At 37.3% G+C, this 7,398-nt stretch overlaps 1 protein-coding gene across 1 annotated transcript in view; it reads right to left on the minus strand.

Moving 5' to 3' along the window:
• LOC307169886 (uncharacterized protein) overlaps positions 1–6,581 on the minus strand; it is a 386,038-nt gene extending 379,457 nt beyond the window's left edge. Inside the window, exon 1 of the mRNA XM_079890778.1 lies at positions 6,390–6,581. The gene's annotated coding sequence lies outside the window, so the exon portion shown is untranslated. The remainder of the gene's footprint in view (positions 1–6,389) is intronic.
• Positions 6,582–7,398: the final 817 nt, after the last annotated feature.

Genomic DNA, 7,398 nt, shown 5'->3' on the forward strand with positions numbered 1-7,398 from the left:
GCTGTTGAACAGTTCACCAAAACACATGATATGTCATTAGACGTCCAAGCACTAAAGGTGTTGGAACTGTATAGATGCCCCATTCGACTGGACAAGTCGGTGCATCCACCATCTTGGAACGGTCAGCGTGAGAGTCACTCAGTAAGAGTCAATGACGCCACAGCAATGTGCATCTTCTGGTTGTGAAACAATCCACCGAGATTTAAATTCCAAAAGAAACTGGATAACCTTTTACAGGTTAGTGTTTTGATATGTATTAACTCAATATTACAGGTTTTTATACTATGGTAACTTTTTAATGTCATGTTAGCTGTTGCCTTCGTCTTGTATTGTGTTAGACCATAAATCATAAAGGCCCCAACATTAGCAGGATGGTCTCTATGATTTCCAGGATAGCAGGATGTTTCCCCCTCCAGAATCCTTGAGTCAAGCCCTACAATATGTATATCTCTGATTTTTGGGGCCTTTGGCTAGTCTGCTGTGAGATGTAGGGCTGCACGATATAGCGTTTTAGCATCAGTATCGCTATGTGTGCATCCGAGATTGCAGGATGTGCGATGTGAAGTATAGAGATCAGAGTTGATCCGTGATCCATACGGGTCCGCTGCCCCCCAGTTCTGAGTGCATGTGATTTGCGGATTAATTGGAAAGTTAATCATCATTGAGTGAAAGTTTATCATTTGCATGTGTTTTTATGTCTTAATGTCTATGTAAACATGAAGCGCAAGAAAACTGACAGCAAGTGAACACCACATTCAGTTCTCTTTCTCTTCTTATTGAGCTTGAACAGACACGTGCACGCAAAAATTAAGTCAAAATGCCCGTCTCCGCGAGTATCCTCATAAACACAAGTCGGTTATGCTTTACCTGCAGCTGTTTGTCAATGTTATCAACAAAAAAGAGAGAAAAGGAATTTGTTGCTTTAACAAAGATAAATTGTGATAAATTTAATTTATACAATGAACATGCAGTGTTATTTTACATTTGATTATTCAATTTCTGTACCTGAAAAAACATAAAGCACTGCTTATTTCATTTGTATATTTGTTCTATTGTATTTATTAGGGCCCAAGCACTGATGGTGCGAGGACCCTCTTGGAATTGCTCAGTTTATTATTATTATTATCAATGCTTTTCTAGATAATTTCAATCTAAGAACTAATAACTACTGAAACCAGCACTGCTGAACTGCACGATCACTGCATAAGTAAATAAGATCATGATGCATATGAGATATGAGATATAAGTATATGATATTTTCTTATTTCAAAGTAATATCTCTGTATAAGATCTTTTTTAAGATCTTTTTGTCAAATACCAACATTGATGAGTTCAGTATTTTGTAAAGCAGGTTTTAAAATAGTCACATGGTTTTCCCTTAATTTCATCTCTGTTTTGTGTTATCTGAAGTAAATCTGCCCATCTTACTCTCTGATTGTGAATGCAAATGGTCTGATACGAGTGATGATTTACCATAGTTGTGTGAGCTTACTGATTTTATTTTTTTTTATTTGATTGGTATTTTTCTTTTTCATTTTTAAACGATTTTATTAGAGAATGTTCAGATCTGTATTTTTTGTACTGCTGCTTTAAGCTTAATGCAAAACATTTGCTTCACTTCACTGAATAATATAATTTAAAAATAACCAAAAATATATTCGTTTGTTGCTATTGTTGGGTTTGTTCAGTCTGTAAAACGACAGATTAACATGAGAGCTCAGTCCCATTGTTGATCAGAGTAGAAAGATGTAATCAGTACATCAGTAAAATCAATGTCAGTTTGTCTCTAGTATTAACCCCATGTTTATAGTATTTTGTGTAGGCTTAACTGTTTCATCAAGCTTTACTAGCGGTTAAACTCAATCCCGAAAACAGTGTTTAATCAACTGTAATTTAAAAGCTTTCTATTTCAAATAGGTCTATTTATATTGGACAGTAGAGCTAATCTTGGAAAGGTGAATTTCAGGTTAATAACACTAGATAGCGCTCTAGTGCAGTATAAGCCATGCAATTAATTCATGTTTGTCTCTTCACTTTATTCATACATTTCTTTACACATTATAAGCTTTTCCAACTCTATATATTAATGTCAAGCCATTTCAAACAAGGGCTGTTTGTCCGTAGTGCAATTTACAATGGGAAATGCAAACACCGTTATTATAGTGATTTTTACCTCTGTAAAAGTATGGTAATGTTTTATCAGACAGAAAGTTTCTGAACCGTCTAACATAGAAAAGGTCATATTAAAACTATGAATACCATGGTACATTATTTTTTTTATGCTCATTTACTTTTAAAATGTGGTGTAGCTTACTAATATGACGAAATCGTCATTCTTCCCTGTGTAAATAGCACATTAATTAATTACAGACATTGTTTATTCTGTGAGAATATGATTCTTCCCCAGTTATGTTATAGTTTAATTTCTAAGGGTGTTTACATCTGCTGTGTTTGGGTTCCAGCTTTGATATTTACAACATTTGGATTGATATTGCAAATCAAGGGTGATGAGCTCTGTACTAATAGAATTGTATGTCTAGCTAAATTTTTCATTCACAAATGTAGAATTGTGAAATCATCTCCCAAATTTGTTTAAAAAAAAGAAAAAGAATTTAAACTGTAGGCTATATAAAATCCTTAAAAACTCTGAAAGGTCCTAAAGCACAAAAAAATATAATGATCCTAAAACACTTCCCTACTGAGGTAAATGGCTGAAAAATGATGAATTCTTCCATTATGTTATGTTATAATTTCTTACCATTATCTATTTGAATTTGTTCATTTGAATGTTTGTTTTTCCTTTTATAAATCATCCTTATTTTTGTAACTAAGACTAGCCTACATATTTACTAAGACTACATATTTCCTGTTTGTTTGGCTATAACAGTATAGCCTAACATGATAATTCATACATATTATCACAATAACACTGCACAATAAAAGACAGACAAACAGATCCAAATAAAACCACGTTTTATTGAGTCTGCAGTTATAAACAATAAGGAAAGCTTCAATACTTAAGGTTGTTGCAGTAGCGGACCAGCTCAACAATTTTGCTTTCTGCGGTATGCGGCACATACAATGTTTCTAAACAAAAGGTGTTGTCTGTGTAGTGTGTACCGTTCAGAGATGAGCCGTAGGCCTACGTGTTTCACACACCATATTCCGAAAACGTTTACTGAGAGGTTTTAATATAATGTAGTGTCATTTTCGATCAATTTCATTTATTTAAAAGCGAATGATTATCATGTGTTCATCACATCTCTGCGTGCCGCCATGTTTGCGAGACGTCACTTGTACCCGCATCTCTGAAACGAAAGTTATGGACTTCCGCATGATTTGTAAATATGATTTAATTGGCATTATATTGCACGTTTCTTAGCAGAAGTTGGAAAGTATCACTTTGTGAGTTGGGCAAATTAACATTGAATCTAAAAAATAATATTGCACAGATGTAATTTGCAACAAAGTGATCACATATAATAACACATGGAAAATTCCCACAGATTTGGAACGAATGAGGGATTGCAAAACTGGAAAAGGTGCAGATCTTCATCAGTCCCTCAGAAGTCTGGAGTTTGACGCCATCAGGATCCCGCAAGGTGAGATTTTGTTTGGTAAACGCCTTTTTGAGACATTTGGGATTGAACTTCATTTTTCCGAGACTGTAGGCTACTACTGCTTCACAATCACAAATGTTTTTGTTTTAAATTGCTGCTTGAATTACGTGTGAATACGATTTCAATTATGCATTTTCTTGTATCTTTTGGCGTTGTGAAGTGCAGAATTTGCATAAATCGTTTAAAACGATTCTGACGTAAATGCATTAAGAGCAATTCATGCAGATTTATGGACCGTTATGTATAAATAAGTCTGCATTTAAAAAACAAGTAAATCCTATTTAGTCCTATATAAATTTAATAGGCTCGCCAATCACGTGTCTGGTGTTTTCTGTCGGCTGTTTAGAATTAGAACCAATCCGATTCGTGAATTAATTGTTCTTTTGAGTCGGTTCTTTTCAATGAATTGGTCAACGGGTTACCAGAATGGTTTGAATCGAATCGCGATTCAGTTTGAATGATTAATTAAAGGGATAGTTCATCCAAAAATTAAAATGCTGTCATCATTTACTCACCGTATTGTTCCAAACCTGTGAATTTATTTATTCTGCTGAACACAAAAGAAGATGTTTTGAAGAATGTTGGTAACCAAACTGTTTCTTGTGCCCATTGACTTCCATACTTATGCTGTGTCTGAAATCGCCCTCTATACTCTACTCTATAGCCTACTCTATAGTCCACTTGCAATTGAATGAAAGCAAGTGAGTGAATATAGACACTAGGAGCCCTATTTTAACAATCTAAGCGCACACTGCAAGTGTCCGAATCCACTTTTGCTAGTTTAACGAAGGGAAAAATGGTCGTCGCACCCGGCGCATGGTCTAAAAAGGTTGTCCCTATTCTCTTAATGAGTAATGGGTGTGTTTTGGGCATAACGTGCAATAAACCAATCAGAGTCTCATCTCCCATTCCCTTTAAAAGGGAAGATTCACTATTTATATTGCTTCTCTAGCGAGGAAACGGATTTGCTCATGTGCGAGGTTAAAACGCACAAGCAGACCATCTACGGGACAAAGTGTACGTGTGTTGTGGACCCCCATATAAAAAAAAAAAAAGACTTTAGACCAGTTTTCAGTTGGTCTATTTCAGTTGCCTCAAAATAGCAACGTGCCAACAATGCGCCGGAACACACCTGATTTTCATCGAAACTATTTATAAACCGTAATTAAACAATTTAATAATCAATTAAAAAGGAATTTATACTGGCATTAATATTACACTTTAGCCACAGCGGTTTGAAAATGGGCGATGGATTATTCAGCTGCGGGCGCCATCTTCTGGTCAGATGTGGGAATTCATTCTACACACAACTCTCACAGTGCATTATGGGTATTCTCTCGAAGTTCAGCGTACGGGTGTTTCTCAATTGTAAGGCTGCATCCTACAACGGCTGCTTATCTCGGCTGTCCGTCTCAATTTGAAGGATCCTTGGAAGGAAGCATTTGTTTCTCGTCCTTCATTCGGCCTGTTTTGAAGGATGCATCTGATGTATCCTTCGCGGCCTTCAATCACCCACAATCCAATGCACACATTCCAATTCATGAAAATAAACTGATAGAAAACAAGTTGGAGTTTATTATGAAATGTAAGACAAGAATAATGTTTTCGGACATGGAAGCATAGATGTTATCTTTTTTTGCTGTAAATGAATCACTAACACTAAACTGACAATAATATAAGCCACTGGGAGACCGTGGATGGCTGTACATTCAATGTATTGCATTGATAAAAAGCCAGTTCATATCAAGATTTGTTATACGAAAGTATTTTTCCTAAATTAAGTTTTAAGAGTATTTTCGTGCCGTGACCGTGTGGGCGGGAACATGTGTGATGAAGCCATGCGCTCTTACTAGGCCGTCTCTTTCTAGCGTTTTAATGCTGAGGAGGACACTAGTCTGCAAGCCTCAGAAGGACTGAACTAGGAGGGACACACCCTACTTCAGTTGTACACTCGTTATTGCGGTGCATTGTGGGATTGAATGAGTGCACTCAATGGGTGTTTCATAAACTGAGGCTGTGTCCTTCCTAGTTCAGTCCTTCTGAGGCTTTTAGACTAGTGTCCTCCTCAGCATTAAACGCTAGAATGAGACGGTCTAGTAAGAGCGCTTGGCTACGTCATACATGTTCCCGGCCACACGGTCACGAAACGAAAATACTCTTAAAATTTAATTTAGGAAAAATACTTATTACAAATCTTTATATGAACTGGCTTTTAATTAATGCAATACATTGAATGTACAGCCGTCCACGGTCTCCCAGTGGCTTATTTTATTGTCAGTTTAGTGTTAGTGATTCATTTACAGCAAAACAAAAGATAACATCTATGCTTTCATGTCCGAAAACATTATTCTTGTCTTACATTTCATAATAAACTCAGACAAGTGCCCTATTTAAAGGGTCATTTCACCCATTTGAACATTGGTTTTTATTTAAAGTGGGTCATATATGTAGTCGAAATGTAAAATAATTTTTGAATTTGGTGCCTTCGTGACCGAGAAAAGACAAAAAATAACTTCAGAACGCATTTGTATGAAAGACAACAACTCCCACAATGCACCACATTGCACAGCTCCGCAAGCCACTCCCACTAATCCAGAAAGCGCATATCTGCCTATAAGAGAAATCACTCTTCCGTCTACAAGGCTAGCTACTACCAGAGCTTGAAATTCATTTCACATTCACACAAAATGTCTAGTTAGTTGGCGAACTCATATAATGCATTACTCCTCGTTTGTATTTCTTTCGAAAAGGTGAATTATTGCATGGTACCTGGATGTTCAGTCAGAACATATGCGGTGCGAAACTAGGATAGTTCTCAACACAAACGTCCGTGTCCTCGTCTGATTCAGAGATTTCGTCCAGGAGAAATTGTCATCGTTGAAATTCTTTGCCGCAGACGGACTCTATCTCTGTGTTCGTAGCGGTTCGTAGTTGCATAGTGAGATCACCGGCGCCACCAGTCCGCCCTAACTCGAGCCAGTCCGGGCTCCTCGTCCGCGGCAGGCAGGTCTTCTGCCTCGGCTGCTCTTCGCTATAATGCGGCTTGTAAAGGTAGCCACAAACACCTGATTCAAGCATCAGACTTCCGAATTCCTCTTCTTCTATATCATATTGAGCACTCTCCTCCGCTATTGTCATAACTTTATATCTGTCTCCGCAGCGCCTGTTAGCTTGGCTTCAAACAAGATGGAGGATATTGCTTTCAGTTTCAGAGAGTAAAGTCCCACCCACTGATCTGTAATAGGTCTGTAGCGTGAGCGCGCCCCACCCTGGGAAAGATGAGAAACTAGTGTCTGTAGTCTTAACAGAAATCCCCCCCTCTTACACTTCCTCCTACAATGACGCAAAATGACGATTTTTGCGTCATTGTAGGAGGAAGTGTAAGAGGTAAATAACAGATTTCTCCCGTCTCAGGGGAAAATGAGAGAGTGTTGCACGACCATTCAATAGTATGACTGGGTTTCTAACAATGCAAATGGGTGAAGTGTCCCTTTAAGGGTATAGGAGGCGATTTCAGACACAGCCATATAATTTTATTTTCCCATACTATGAGGCCTATGGGGGCCATCAACTGTTTGGTTACCCATATTATTCAAAATATCTTCTTTTGTGTTCAGTAGAAGAAATTAATTCACACAGGTTTGGAACAACACAAGGATGAGTGTGATGACAGAATTTCCATTTATTGGGTAAACATCCCTTTAATGTCTGACTCCATGAATCTTTTAGAGCAGCTTTTCACTTGTAACGTGAAAGTGAATCTTTCACTTTCAAGTTA

This window comes from Squalius cephalus (genome assembly GCF_949319135.1).
Source record: "Squalius cephalus genome assembly, chromosome: 13".
Lineage (NCBI taxonomy): Eukaryota > Metazoa > Chordata > Actinopteri > Cypriniformes > Leuciscidae > Squalius > Squalius cephalus.